The 15,359-nt window shown below is 43.6% G+C and overlaps 1 protein-coding gene across 2 annotated transcripts in view; it reads left to right on the top strand.

The window, feature by feature from the left end:
* Window positions 1-672: 672 nt before the first annotated feature.
* The window catches only part of SESTD1 (SEC14 and spectrin domain containing 1), a 420,103-nt gene continuing 405,416 nt past the window's right edge, over window positions 673-15,359 (top strand). Inside the window, exon 1 of one of the 2 annotated variants that reach the window (XM_086956209.1) lies at window positions 673-801. The gene's annotated coding sequence lies outside the window, so the exon portion shown is untranslated. The remainder of the gene's footprint in view (window positions 802-15,359) is intronic. The other variant, XM_086956208.1, reaches the window with a different exon arrangement.

Here is a 15,359-nt window from a genome sequence, read left to right as displayed (position 1 = left end):
ATTTTCAAAAGGACCTTTCTGTCTTTAACTATTAGTCAGGTATCATTAAGATAGTTCTGGAACACATTTTAACGTGTTTTTCTTTATATTCACTGTATTAATATGTACTTAGAAGAGGAAAAAATACCAGCTTTGGGTAATTTTTATAATTTTTGTACCGGGCTGGACAAAAAAAAACTTGTTTAAAGGTAAAAAAAAACACGGCCGGTGGCAATCCTACCTATAACACCCTTGCAAAAAAGTATTCATTTTGTATTCACCTTGTGGGATCACTCTCTTAAAAGCCTGCCTTCACCACAAATTTTGATTCAATAGGCTAACTGGTATGCAAAACAGTACAATGTAATACACTTCCGAAAGCTAAAAATGAATACAAATCCTTAATGAGGATACGTTGAGGAATCCCTCTTAGAGTGCAACAATATAAAAGGCAACTTAACTAGTACTAAGACTCCAGAGACAATATTCGAAAAGAACTAAAACTCTGCCCTGACGAAACTAAATTTGAACAATGGCTAACTAACACTAACAACTAAGCCTAAACAAGAAGAAACCTGTACTCTTCCTTCTGAAATGTATTGTTTATAGAATTCTCAGGACCATGTTATGGTCATACTTGTTTATTTAGTCATACCAATAAAGCATTATTGAATCGTATTGTAGTCCTTCTTTAGTGTCCAGCGCGATCCAGTGTGCGACCGGAAGTGATGCTTTGGATTGAGGGAGGCACAGGAGGGGCTACCCATTGCAGGAGATGGGGTTGCAGAGATCCTGGCAACGGGGAGTCGATTTGGGCAGAAGGTAAGTGGCACCCGGTGCCAGGCGCTGCTGTAGCGCGCGTGTGCCAGCCTGTTTTCTGTCTTGTGTGCTGCAGTGATGTGCGCACAGTTCTTTTGTCAAAACACCATTAACCTCAGTCTGGTCTCTTGTTTCTGCCTTTCTTGCTGTTTCGTCCTCATGCTGCTGTGTTGCCTCTCCAGCACATAGGTCTGCAGTATATTGCCGGCCGGGAGGATGGGGGGCGTGACTGCTTGATCGGCGACCCCAACCCCCACCGCACTTGCCTGCCATTTGTGCTATAGTTACCTTTTTGCGTTCGCTACCTATTATTCGTGTTACCCGAGCTTCCATGGGTACGGTCTCTCCCTTCTAACCTGCCACCCTGTATGCACTCCCTTGTCCCGTTCCCCACGATAAACGTCTGGTCCTGCGCCCTGTCCTCTTACGATTTCCTGCAGTACTCCTGCCCCAAAACATCTATTTTTCCTATCCCTCCGTTTCACACCATGCCGTGCCTCGAGACTGACTGTTCCTTGACCCTCGTTATGATGGGGGCTGAGTTAACACTTCCTTGTTCCTCGCCATACATTGGGGTGGTACCACAGAACAGACCCTGAGTTACCGTGCAGCCAGTACCAGCTTAATGCAAAACGTTGGGGTAGCAAGCTCTTTGTCTTTCAGTGGATGTAGTACAGTGGGAGTTTGAGTGGATTCAGTCTGCAGGTGACATTTACCCCCCTTCCTTCCTGACCTCTCAATCTTTTCGCGTAACTCTCTCCCATTTTCCCAATACCAAACCACCCTTCTGTCTCCTTATTCCTCACCCCTTTCCCGGTCTTTCCTCGCTTTTTATTTTGTATTCATTAATTGTTTTCTCTGTATTATTTTCACCCACCATTCTCCGCTTTCTCCTGCCTTTCACTCCTCTCCACGTTCCCTGCGAGATTTCAAATGGATCGCTCTGATTTTCTTTCCATTCCAATATAAATTGCAAACCATTAAATGCCAGAACGTAAAGACTCTAAATGAACTTCTCGAGTCCTGCCTAACTTGTTCCACCTTCGGATGACTTCTCACAGGCTCTCCTGGCACGGTGTTTCTGACCTTTCCCTTTTTAGGTCTCACTTGTGACAGCTCCTACACCTGCATGCGCTCTCACTTGCAAGAGATATTACATACAAGCTGCTTATAGCCCACCCATTGCTTAGCATTTATTAGCTTCATTATCACTCTTATTTTCTGCTTTCTAATTGGCCAGCGCCTGCTGACTTCACTTCCTTTTCTTTTAGCTGGAGTATGGACCAAGTACTGTTTGCTTCAGGTTGATTGCTGTCTTTTCTCTGACTTGCAGTGATTGAGACACTACTTTTATTTTTTCTTGTCATTCTAGGTTATCTTCTTGCCATTTGTAACTGTCTTATACTATTTCACACTCCCTTCAAAGAAGCACCTTTCTCTTTTGAAACGGATGCTTGCTGTGACAGCATGTGTTCTCTGCTTTTATTGTGACAACATATGTTCTCTGTTTCCCAATACAATTTCACTGAGACATGGGGACACTTGCTTTCCGTATGTGATAGGATTTGTTTCCCAATTTTTTTTTCTTTTTCACTCATAGGTGGATAAACTGATTTCCTAGAATTGCAGGGGTGTTGTTCTGAGACACAAAAACCACCGGCAAAGCCAATGGGTCTTTCCTTTGAGGCTATTGGCTCTGTCATTGCCTTTCCTTCATGCTGTACAGCATGGCCATAGCTGAATTTGGCAATGATTTGTAGCCATGCTGCATATCAGTGTGGCTAAAAATAACATAAAAGGACTCTAATGCATACAGAGCTAATGTCTTTTTTTTAATTTATTTTTATATTTTAAAAGGACATTAGTCCTAGCTTCTAGGTAGGCCTTTTTAAAATTAGTTCAAGCCACATTGCAAAGCATCCGCGCTGCTGTGCAGCATTGCCACAAAACATTGGCAAATCCAATGGCTCACATAGACGCTACCTATTGCCCATGCTTGTTTCTATTTGTCAGTCCATCCTTCAGTTTCTTCTTACCGGTACTGGGTTATGTGAGGGTTTGTGATGTCTCATTGATGCAGTAGGCTTGTGGGTTAGGATAGTGATGTATTGATGTTGTTAGTGGACAAGGTATAGTCTGGGCCGCTGTGATTACATGATTCTAGGGCTCTGGTGTTTTTTTGCATAGTCATGTATTTACCACATAATCCAACATAAGCTCCATAATTTCACTAAAAACATTTTATTTATAGTTCAAATGGATCAAAAGTTACTAATTAAAAAGTGCCAAGGTTATTTCTCGGCATTGGATGATCCTTTGCAAAGGTTAACAGCGCACCATTTTCTGCTGATTGCTGTTTTCAGGTGTAAAACTGGTACTCATGCGGGGCAACGTTGTTCATTCATTAGTACTAGTTGTTGAAATGGTAGAATAAATAACACTACTACTGATTGTGCTGTCTTATGCCACATGATTTGCCTCTGGTTACCACATCATTTTGTCAAACCTGGCGGGTAATCATTTCCTCCAGTGCTCCATTATCTTTTTGTAGCGAATAGGAGTTAAAATGGGAAACACAGTTTTTTTGATCACCCCATTATGTGATACGACCCAGCCCACAACACAACAGGTTATAATTGAATGAATAATTAATATGCACTGCTGTAGAGGTATTGAGATTTTGATAAATGATTTTATAGTTATTTATATAGTGAGTTATCTGCTGTGATGGTTAAATTTTTTTACAGTTATAAGTTTTGAATGTGGTGGTGGCTATTGACTTCCTGATTTTGCTTTCCTCTTTCGCAAAGTAACCGCGGGGTTCACGACGACTAACGCCATTGCGATCTCCGGCCTCACTGCGAAAACGGAAAATAGGTTTTAGTAATGGTTGGTCTAGAAATACACTAGAAAAACGTAAGTTGGAAGTGTACTGTAATAAACCCCTAGTGTGTAAAATGCTGTAATATGTGTTTTTACTTTATGGAAAAGGCGCGACCGTTGCGGGATAATGGCGCCGTCGCGACGTACTGCATAACCGTGCTGCCCCCTTCCCTGAGCCATTAATGGCAACGTGGACCCCACTCCCTGGGTCTGTCTCACATGCTGTGTCCCGAGGAGCCCACTCCCGGGAAACAGCGATTTCACTGCATGCACAGGATCAGGCAGGGAAACCTTTGTTTTCTCCCGCCTGGCCAGAACATTTTCAAAACTCCTACCATGCTGACGCAAATACAGTCTTCTCCAAGCTGACTGGATCATTGAAAATGCTCCAGCAGGCTGGAAGTAGACCTTTGATCTGTTTCTCTTTCTGCACTGATGCAATATTGGTCAAATCTGGAGGTAGCAACATAAGTAGCTGTTCCCTGCAGGCAGGAGCAATGTTGGCTCCCGCTGCGCGCAGTGAGCCGGTTTGGGCATTAGGTTCCCCCTGCGGCCTCCAACAAGTGTATGCTGGGTAGGCACCAGGGCAGCCACCTTTAAGTAATGTGGGCCCTAGGAGATTCAGTCCCCGGGGCCAATAACGGGCAGTCGAGGGGAGCTGTGTGGCCCCCCTGCGGAAGTGTGCCTTCTGCAAGACACACTGATGCAGGGTCACCCTTGGTTCACGGGTTCAAACAAGTAAGGAGAATCGACACTGGAGTTGCACCGTACATTCATTTTTCATTGTGTACCAAGTGAAAAACAATTTATATGGGTACATATGTAAAGTGAAAAATGGGTGTCAGGAAACCTATGCATTTCTGAAATGGACAAAAGATATGGAGTTTAGGAGGAGTGCTTATTATTAAATCTCTGCATTTATGGGTACCCATATTAGCATGTGATTCAAAGGATATTTCTCGAGATGCCTTCTTTCTTACACACTGGGCCAGACCTACAACATTATTTTATTTAAAAAAATGTATTCCTGCCATAGAGTGGGTTTTCTTCCACCCCCAGGGGCAAATTGAGGGCAAATCTCCTGTCTGCCCATTGGGGTCTGGGGGGAGGTAAAAAGACTGGTTTGGCCCTTTTGGGTTATGGGTGTGGCCAGTGCCAAAGTGCAACAACCGAACCACATTTGGGGCAACCTCCCCAATTGAGACAAACAACGCTATTGCCTCTTCAGGGGTGGCGGTATGGCTCGATGGCTGCCCTTCCCTTTGTTTTGATACCGTTTTGAAATCCTTGGTTTTAGAGGGCTTTCTGCCCTACTGGAGGGTGGTTATATTGGGGTGAATATCCCTATCTCCCTAGATGAAGGGGGACAGAAATTCTATTGGGCTGCAGAGAGGAGGTGAGCAAGGATTCATTCCCTCCCCCCACCACAAAAATAATACTGAATAACTATAGTCCCACCAAGTCATGTGGCTACCACTACAGTGATTGCACATCTGCTCGCCTTTGACCTGTTAAAAATGGTGGTCACTGCGCTAGACTTGGTGCAACTAGACTATTGTAATGGATCTTGCAAGTTCTTCATAAAAGCTTGCTTAAAAACCTTCAGTCATTGCAAAATACAGCAGCAAGGAAGCTTTTTAATATCCCTAGGTCAGAATCGGTGTCCCTAGCTCTAAAGCAACAACATTGGCTTCCAATTGAAAAGTGTATCACCTTTAAGGCACTATGTCGTGCGCACAAAGCTCTGTCTGGAACTTGTCCAGACTATCTAAAAAAGAACCTAATTCGGCATACTCCAGTTAGATCCCTGCGCTCTAGCTCTCAACAGAACTTGGTAGTTCCCTCTTACAAGCAGATGTCCTGGGGTGGTAGGAGCTTTGCTAGAAACAATGCCACCAAACAGAATGGTCTTCCCCAATCGCTGAAGTCTATAACTAAGCTTTTAGTTTTCAGGAAGGCGCTAAAAACGTGTTTTTTTTCCATTTAAGGGTACTTTCTTATTGATAACTGCGCCAAGATGCCTCCGGGTATATGTCGCGCTTTAAAAAATATATTCAGCATCAATATGAATGCACAGTGGGGATTGCACGCCTGTGGAGAGTGGAGTCCGTGCCTGGCGGAGAGGCCAATACTTTTTGCACATTAACTTTGGCTGACCATGGGGGCTTGAATGCAGGACCTGGATCTAGGTGATGTGCTGCTGCCAATTCCTGCTTCAAATGGCTAATGGTGTTGCAGGGGTTGACAGCCCAGAGCAGTTGGGTCATAAGACCTGCAGCCGCTCTCTACTCCGCTGCACTGTTGGAGTTGGTGCAGTGATGGTTATTTGTAAAAATAAGGTGAGGTACAAAATACAAATCTGTGTGGAATACCAAAAATAAACACAGAAATTCACTGACCATAACTTGTACCCCCTTCATGCACTGCTAATGACCTCTCATATTGCATCACTCATGACTTGCTAAATTACATCATCAATCAGTAGGTTTGGTGTAATTGGTTGAATTGGAGTCATCTAAATGTAAAAAATTTTGACAATTGCTTGGTGTGTTCTAATGTTCTCTTCCATTCCACACCTATCAATTCTCTGTCGGGTTTCAAATACCAAAGTTCTCCCATGTTTGTGATGTTAGTCAGTAATGTCTCTGCTGGTGATCAAATAATACGAATGCTAATCTCACTCCTTCATGTGTTAACTTCTGTTTGGTGTGTTGCATGTTTGAGGTTCATTTGCGTTGTTCCTTGTGTAAGATGACCTGCCCGTTGTCAGTGCGTTTAAATTCATGAAATGGCAAGTATGACATATGTATAATATTAGTGAATGAGTGGAGTGCCCCATCATCATACAGGTTGTCAATATTTATTACCCCTTCTTTTGATCCAGGGATGCTTATCTTGTAGCCAAAGCACCTTCTCCTTTTCTGGAGCATAGACCTGTGCATGTCGATGGCGCTACAGGCACTTTTGCAGCAGTGTCGGTCTAAGATAATCAGTTTGGGACAAATGGAGGGTAGTCTTATACCAAAGACTATGGCCTTTTAGAAATAAGTTGCAGCTAATTTGACTTCCAGGATTTTAGTCGTCATGTTTGACATTACACAAAACCAACTAGTGCAACATTGTGCTTGGACTTTGAGGCAACAGTGCTTTTAAATGGGGGCTCCTACACCGTTAGCAGTTGGTAGCTGAGTTTGTTTAAGGACACCATTATTCTCTCTTTACCGCATAGCAAATCAGAAACCCTAGCATACAGTTCCACAAATAAGATCTGATGGCTAATGAGTGGTATTGTGATAAAAAGGACATAGAAGTCTGAGTAGAATTATCTTTTTGGAAAGTGCTACGAGAGGAAGAGAAGGGGAATGTGTATCATATTGAGAGAGATTTTCAGCGGGCAGTCATTGACTTGTTGGGGTTACCCAACATAGGTTATTTCACAGTGGTAAATCTGTGCCCCCCCCCCTCCTTCCCCCTTTGCCCCCCCCCCCCCCGATATCTGAACATTACTCTGTTCCCAGTGGAGTGCAGATGTTTACAGTGTCAGATAATCTCTGGCCCTATGGGGTAGTGGTGACAAAACACAAAATGTCTTTCAATTTTCTTTTAGTCTGATCTGTTGCCAAATTGCGTCAAGGAATACATGATCTCTGAAATACCTTTTCCTAGTGAAACAATCAGGCTTATAGCTGTTTTCATTAGCTTGTCACCATATCCAACTCCGGCTTTAGAATAGTGTAATACAGGGCAGTAATGGCCGTAGAGGGCACCGGGCAAACCCCTGGTGCTCCGCACGGGTGGGGGGGCCGGTTTGGGGCCCCTGGGGCCGTTTTTGTTACAGGGCCGTTTTTGCAGCAGAGCTGCAAAATCGGCCCTGTACCAAAATCGGCCTAAAACCCCAGAAAGAGCTCGGCGGCACCCACAACCTCGGCGGCACCCATAACCCCCGGGTGCGGGGTGGGGGTGGTGCGGGGGGGGGGGGGGGGGGGGGGGGGGGGGGGGGTCAGGCCGAGCACTTTACCAGGGCCGGTTTTGGTTCCCAGTCCGGCCCTGATGTAATAGCAATCTATGCGTAAAAGCCTATTGACTTTAGCATAGGCTAAACACCATTAGTCAGGCCTGCTGACTTTGTCATAAGCTTTGTCGTAACATTTCATTATATACAGTTCAAACCTGTGGAATCTGGCACAGCTTTTCCAGTGAACTGATACGGCCTATAGCCTTGGTTTGCCACCATAACCAACACTGGTGTATTCAAGTGCACGTAAACTGGCAAACAATATGTATACAGTTATACAATTACAAATATGAAGAAATATTAACTTTGCACAACAACATATGGCCCATCTCATTAGCGCCTGGCAAGAATCATCACATTGAAAACCCCCAGAGTTTGTCAGAGTGGGTGACTGACACAAAACTCTTGTTTACTACAGTAATCTGTGAGATTAATTGTAACAAAATATCTATATACCACCCGTACGATTTGCTGTTAAAGGGGTACAGGCTTTAACAAATGCTTTTAACAATAAATAAACCAGGCCTGCTGTTGTGTCACAGCTTTTCATAATGCACAAACCAGGCATGTAGTTTGATACCATAAGCAACTCGGGACCTTTGAGAATAAGCTTTCCCACAAGGCAACCATCAGGCATAGGCATAAGACTACAAAGGTTAACATAATTATAGTTAGCTAAGAAAATACTATCTCCCCTAAGAGAGCCTAACAAGGATTCTCACAACGTAAATCTTCTATGCCCACAGTAGTCACGTGAGGTACCAACACCAAAGCCCTCGCCTACCACGGTAATATATGAGATTTCACCACAGTAATATATGAGATTCCATGTATCAAAATCCTTCTTTAGAGGCTTTCGTATGGAGTAATAACATTCTATTTTTAAATAGATTGATATTAATGTATGCTTTTTACAATAAATACCTAAAGCGTTTTGCCTTTGTTGTAACACTCCATAATAAACAGATAAGGCCTTATCTATGATACATGGGTTGCAACCATAACCAACTCAGTCCTGCTATACTGAGAATAACCATTGCAACTAAACAAAAAGTACAATACAGGCACTCTTTTCAAGTGAAAACACACATCTTCAGTGTTCGACCTGACATCCTTGGCGTGGTTTTCCCCTTAACGTTTTGCCTTTAGACCGCCTGTTTTTGCGAACTACGTTTTTGCTGCCTTTAGGACTCTGCACACTTTACCATTACGATAAAGTGCTTGTGCTCTCTCTTAACACATGTTGAATTGGCTTATACACATTTGGCATATTTAATTTACTTTTAAGTCCCTAGTAAAATTGCACTACCTGAGCCCAGAGCCTGTAAATTCAATGCTACTAGTGGACCTGAAACACTGATTGTGCTACCCACTTGAAGTAGATCTTTAAACATGTCTCAGGCCTGCCATTTCACCCTCCTCTGTGTGTGCAGTTTTAAACCTTTTGCCAGGTCCAAATCTTCCTTTTTAATGCACATAAGTAACCCCTAAGGTAGATCCTGGACAGCTCAAGGGCAGGCCGCAATGTATTTAAAACGTTCGACATGTACTTTTAAGTTTTACATGTCCTGGTAGAGAAAAACTCTTACATTTGTTTTTCACTACTGCAAGGCCTACCTATCCCATAGGATAACATTGGAGCTACCTTATTACATTCTATAAGTGTAATTTCCAAATGGGAAAAGGAAATCGGTTCATGTTTGGTGTCTGCGGAATCGCAGTTTAAAATCGTAACAGAATTGGAATTTAAATTACAATTCTGAAAACACAATTTTTAGGAAGTAGGCATTTCCTTTCCATAGCCACTTGGTGCCTGTAGCATGTTTCTGGGTCACATAAATGGGTGTGGGTGACAGTTGGGCTTGTGTGTATTCCTCCTAGACAGCCACACACAATGGAGAGCTTACGTATTTCTGGATGTGCCATCACTGGCAGGATGGGAGGGAGGAGCTGGACCCACCCCACTTACACATGAATAGGCTGTGTCCTGCCTACACACAAAGGGTTGAATACACCCTGCAGTTGGTCTGGATCCAGGAAGGCAGGGCACCTGTTCAGTTCAAAGGTATGCCTTTAGAAGCCTCAAAGGGACAACTGTGTATAAATAGTGGACCTCTGACAACACCACTTCAGTACACTTTTGGACCTGTGGATACTTTGACATGAAGAAGGACTGCTGTGCTGCTACAAGGACTGCCACTCTGCTGGACTGTTGCTCTGAAGGGACATCTACCCTGCTGTGCTGACCTGCTACCCTCTTGCCTGGGTGAGATGGACTAGACCTGCATCTCTAGAACCCAGAATAACTAAAAGGGCTTGTTGGCAGGTCTCCTGATCTGAAGCCTCAGGGACACAACAGGCTTCCAACAACCTTACATCTGGACTCTGCCATCTGTAATTCTACCCTGCCAAGTGGTGCCACCTCAATCCTGAACTCATGAAAATGGGTTTAAGGTGCTCTGTTAGCCTCTGAGGATGCAGTGAAACTGATGCATCTCCTCTGCTGCGTGACGCAACCACTAGCCAAACTGAATCATATCCACTGATGCGTTGATTGGATCCATTGCAAAGATCCACATCGCCTCTGCCCTCAACGCCTTCAGAAACACCACTGTGCAGCACATCATCATGCATGTCCTTGCATTTCTTGCCGACTGCAGCCTCTATGACGATGCTGGACTCCACATCATTGCCTCGCAGCACTTTGGGAACCGACACAATGCCACAACTGTGCACGTCATCCTCAACACCAGACTTTGCATCGCAAACCTAGTTGACGGGATTTTCACGTCACAGCCTTCCCGCTCATGGGATTAAGTGTGGGGCCTGACAGCATCAAAAGAGCTGATTTGGACAGATCTCCAGCAGAAACACTATATCCCCAGTCAGCAAACAAGTGTGGGTGTGTAAAGAGGGGGAGTTTCTGTAGCTAAAAGTGCAGCTTTTATATTTAAATTCTGCTATTCTATAAAGGAAAGGGACCAAAATGGCCTTTACTTCCAGGCAATTGAAAAAACTAAATCGTAAATCCAAAGAATTCTTGAATTCTGTCTTAGCCACCTTAAATCTCTTTTGGGAGCAAATTTGCAGGATACTAATCTAGTGAAACCAAAGATGGAGGTGAGATTGCCCATGTACTTAAATCAAGCCCAAATGGAAGTGTTAACCGTTGGGAGACACGCTTGAGATGACTCGACAAGGAGAATGCCAGTCACAGTTCAGTGGGAGGAAACATTAATATTGCAGCATACCGCACTCTTGTGAAAACCCCAAAGCACAGATGAATGCTCACCAATACAGACTGAGTGACCAGAGACTAGAATTAGAGACAGGTTGACACAGATGAAATCACAGACCCCAGGGAAGACAGTATCTACCAATAATGGAGCCTGGGAGAGTCCTATTCTGTGAAGCATTTTTTCCTAGCTTTCGAAGACCCCTGAGAGACCTACTTACTCTGCTGGGAAAAATAATCCTTCACTAGAAAAACGGAAGAAAAAGTGTGCATCATCACTTGACCTGCTAGAACAACAGAAAAAAGGATCAAAGTATGTACATATCACTCAAAAAGACACTTTGCATCAAAGATGGACTTATACTGAAACAACTTTTGCTGGAAAGGATGTTATATTTAAGGTTTACTTTTGCTGCACTTGTTTCATAGCCATTCCACTAAAGCATCTTGTAGTGTGTGGCACTCAACTTGGAATCTGTATCCATGTGAAATAAAAGCTCTACACGAGGTACGAGCCAAGATGCTGAGCCTGGAAGTGATTTAACATTGCAGAAGTCCATAGATAAACCTATTGGTCCTTGGTTCTATGGAAGGTTGGACTAACCTTTGTTTGTGTTGGACCTATTGGAGTCTCAAAGCAGTGATCAAAAGTGGTACCCATTCCATTTCTTAAGATCTAGAAAAAAGTTGACACTTGTTTCAACCTCACATATGGCTACTGGCGGATGACTCTGACTGCGAAGACACAACTATGTTCTCCGCACTGCCAGATCTCTGCTAACCTCCTGGGGTGCTGCAGAATGCTAGGTAGCAAGATCAATCAGAGCACTGTGGTGTACTCTAGGTCTCAAATGGGTAGTGCCATTATTGAGCCACTCTTGAGTGATGGCCCAGACAGTGCTTTATTTGAAGATTTCCAATTTCCTAAATCCATGTGACACTTTCCTGTGCCTTGCTGGTTATTACTTGAGCTTTGTTTCCAAATAAAGACCATAGCTGTCTGCATGGATGCCCTGAACTGTTGGAAGCAGTAAAAGGTCATTTGGACTGAAGAGTACTGCGGTGATTTGATACTCTGAAAGAGTTCCTTTTTGGCCGACTAGTACTAAAGCACACATTTTTCAGATGAGAGACAGTAACTAAGAATGTGAAGGTATACTAGCTCACCTCTGTAAGCAGGGCAGAGAGCATCTAGTGCTTTTTATTAGCAACAGTCTGTTATTACTTAAAGCAGTCAAACAAGTGCTTTAAATATACCCAGAAATTAAAGAGGATTCGCCCCCAGCCTACTAGTTATCCCCTGGAGTTTCTCATTGCTCTGAACTGTGATAATTTTAGGCTCTGACAGTGATCCATTTCCCTGTAAGGTTTGGACTTCACTGAGGAGTACAAGGTTATGATGTCTCATAGAAATGGTGATTAACTTTTTTTCAAGAAGTTCAACCAGTACTAGGAAAGGAATCCCTTGCGAAGAGTGTTTTCCGGGAAGTCTGATATTGCCATTCTGTGCTGTAACAACACCAAACGTCCGGTCACTGTGTGATCAGAAGTAGATCTGAGCTATATTTCTTGTTTCTGTGTTATCTTGTATATCCCTTTTTGTGTTATTGTTCTATTGCATCCTTGAGACCCCTAGAGGATCAACTCTGTCTTTCTGCTAGTCATCAGTATGTCAGTTAGCGTCCAAAGTATTGGCTCTTCTTTGTGTCGATGTATAAATGCTGTCACACTGGCTGTAGCTCAGCACTCTGTTCTGCTTGGGAATGCATTGATCTGAGGAGCAATTACCTTTATTCTTTCAGGAGTGTGGTGACCGTGATTTCACTACACTTTCTTCTCCTCTAACTAAGTTCCCGTAAAGTAACTCTGCTTCATCTATCCTAGAATGTTCCTGAGACTTTCATTTTCTAATCCAGCTTTTCTTCATTCAGGCACTGTGACCTTCATTACTGAGGTACAGTCTACCAAAGACTTTGGGTAATATTGGTCCTAAAGCTTCCAGGTCAGGACAGGGTTAAACTGGAATACGACAATCCTGACCATGACCTTCAGGAAATGCAATATTGGCCCAATTTAGAACATTGGCACCATTTAGAGGTAAACCTAAGGTAACTTATATTGTTTAACCCCAGGACTATAAATCCTCAGTTGAGACAAGTCTTTATTGAGTGATCAGTGCCTGTCTGGCCACTTGGGCACCCACCACGCCAGGAGCTCAAAGGTTCTGGGTATTATGAAATAAATGTGACCAACTTTGTGAGAGATGCCAGTTTTCGGACCCAGTGTACCCACTTCATCTAAAATTTCATTTTGGTACACTTTTGGATGAGTTATACTGTGATATCCCCCTCTTCCCTGCCCCAGGATGTGACTCAGGTTAGCAAACAGATACTTTATTGAGGTACCCCAGGCTGATGGCCACACACACAGACAAGCCTTGTATTGTTGTTTGTCTTTTGACCAGAGCATTACAGCGCAAACTATAATATTTTTCAAAGCCTTACATGTTCCCACCAGTGCCTGGTGTTCCTAAGGGACCATAGTCAAAGCAGTATAGTGATCAACCTTAGGACTAAATAGGTGGTTGATCAACCTAACTTGTACCTAGTTTCACAAAGATGCTTACACCATAAGGCTTATTTTGTTTTGCGTTACTTTACTTTAATTGCTCTAATGCTTCTTAAAGAAAATGCTGTTGCATTCCTTCTGTGAGTAATACTAGTACCTAGACATTGACATTCATTGTGTGTGTGTAATACTATACCTGTTCATAAACGTACTACCTCCTCCTAGAGTGAGTCTTGATTCCTAATACACCTACTGCTGGTGAGATAAGTAGAGAAAGGACTTATTGGGTGACCAAGGCCCCGGGACCCGATGGAGTGCCAGCGGATATGTTCAAGGCAAATCCGCTGTTCTGGGCCAATATTTTAACAAAAGTTTTTAATGCCTCTGCCGTAGTGGGATTCCCTCAGACCTGGTCTTTAGCCACAGTTGTGCCAATATTTAAAAAAGGGCAGAGAGGAGATCCGAAATGCTATAGACCGATTTCGTTGTTGGACTCCTCGGTTAAAATCCTAGGAAAGGTTGTCCTAGCAAGAATATCCGCGTGGGCCAAGGGGAACAATATCCTGTCCGAGGCACAATACGGATTTAGGTCAGGGAGGAGTACAGAGGATCAATGCCTCAATCTCCACCTCATAATCTCTAAATACACCAGAGCTAAAGGGGGAAGTATATTTCTTGGCTTCATGGACTTGTCCACAGCTTTTGATCTTGTTAATAGATCTAAGTTGTGGGCAATGCTCCTGAAGATGGGCCTCGATAGCTCCTTGGTACACTTTCTGGCAGAGCTCCATAATGATCTGAGGGCCCGCATCAGAATAACAACGGACGGAAAGTGTACCAAGAGTTTTCGATCAACTAGAGGGGTCCGTCAGGGATGTATACTCGCGCCAATGCTGTTCACGTTATACGTGAACTCATTGGAGGATGAATTAAGGGCAGCTACAAAGGATATTCCGAGCATGGGGGGTGCACCAATTCCGGTGCTCCTCTACGCCGATGATGCGGTGCTAATAGCCAGGACCCCAATTGCCCTGCAAAAGTTACTCAATTCCTTCGGTAACTTTATGTCCAGTCTTGACCTGGTGGTGAATAAGAACAAATCGCACACTATGTCAGCAGGATGTGGTAAACTAAAAGAAAAAACCTTTTTTTGTGATGGAGAGGTTATTACAAATGTTAAAGTTTTTACCTACTTGGGAGTGATATTCGACCAAAGGGGAACCTGGACACCGCAGTTAACAGCCAAAGCGAACGCGGTGAGAAGCTCATACTCTGCAATCCTGGGATTCACTAAAAGATTGGGGGGGAAACCTATCGAAGCTGTCCTGGCTGTTTACAAAGCCAAGACAGCCGCGATCGCTAGATACGGGGCTGCAGTCTGGGGCTACGCTAATTCTAAATGCATCCAGACAGAGGAAAATAAATTTCTTCGTTCTCTGTTGGGTCTACCACAGTCAACTGCCACTCACTCTTTACATCTTGAGCTGGGTTTGGGTTATATTTTAGATATAATTAATCTCGCTCCACTTCTGATGTGGATTAAGCTTTGGCTTAATCCGAATCTTGGCCTTAATCATAGGATAATCAAAGACTGTCTTATGTTAGATCACAGGAGGGATATCCAGTGGCTGGCATATGTCGAGTCCTTGGCCGCAAGTCTGGGACGCCCTGAAATCTTTACCAGCCCAGAATCCCTGTGTAAAGCAGATTTGTTGTGGGTTAAGAACAATTTCATCAGATTACGTATGGCCGAGCGTGAAGCGGATGAATTATGTAAACCCTCTGTGAGGGCTCATGTATTGATAACCCCATCTTTTGAGTTGGCTCCTTATTTGGCAGTGGTCACTAATTCTTTTCATA

This window comes from Lissotriton vulgaris, chromosome 2_1 (assembly GCF_964263255.1).
Source record: "Lissotriton vulgaris chromosome 2_1, aLisVul1.2, whole genome shotgun sequence".
Classification (NCBI taxonomy): Eukaryota; Metazoa; Chordata; class Amphibia; order Caudata; family Salamandridae; genus Lissotriton; species Lissotriton vulgaris.
Note: the sequence above shows the minus strand (reverse complement) of the source record. Positions and strands in the feature narration are given on the sequence as shown.